Raw genomic sequence first — 760 nt, 5'->3', positions numbered from 1 at the left:
CCTTGGGTATCGTCGATTTCTTCCGAAAATTCATCCAGTAAGAAAGAAAGGCAAGCATTACAACGGCAAGGCAGATCACCGGCCGAAGCCTGCGGAACACACTGGTGCTGAGGTATTTGATATGGTCAAGGATTTGAAAGTCATCTTTGGAAAGGGTCCTGGCGGACAATCAGTTCCGAAGGGAGCTGACGGGCACGCAGCCATATGGAAGAAGAAATCTATATTCTGGGAGCTAGAATATTGGAAAGTCCTAGAAGTCCGCTCTGCAATCGAAGTGATGCACGTTACGAAGAATATTTGCGTGAACCTCCTAAGCTTCTTGGGCGTGTATGGGAAGACAAATGATACAAAGGAAGCACGGCAGGACCAGCAACGTTTGAAAGACCCTGATGACCGGCATCCGGAATGGTTTCAAGGTCGTGCCAGCTACGCTCTGACCAAAGAAGAGAAGGTCATCTTTTTTGAATGCCTGAGCAGTATGAAGGTCCCGTCTGGATTCTCGTCCAATATAAAGGGAATAATATACATGGCGGAGAAAAAGTTCCAAAACCTGAAGTCTCACGACTGCCACGTGATAAATACAAGCGCCCGAACCCCTTCTCGTCTTCTCCGAATCAACACCGCCGCCGTCGCCCTCGCCCTCGACGCCGCCCGCCGTCGCCCTCGCCCTCGACGCCGCCCGCCGTCGCCCGCCGCCCCCTCTCGCCCACGTACGGTGCCCGCCGCCCCCTCTCGCCCTCGTACGCTGCCCGCCGGCCTC

Source organism: Triticum dicoccoides, chromosome 3B (assembly GCF_002162155.2).
Source record: "Triticum dicoccoides isolate Atlit2015 ecotype Zavitan chromosome 3B, WEW_v2.0, whole genome shotgun sequence".
Lineage (NCBI taxonomy): Eukaryota > Viridiplantae > Streptophyta > Magnoliopsida > Poales > Poaceae > Triticum > Triticum dicoccoides.
Note: the sequence above shows the minus strand (reverse complement) of the source record.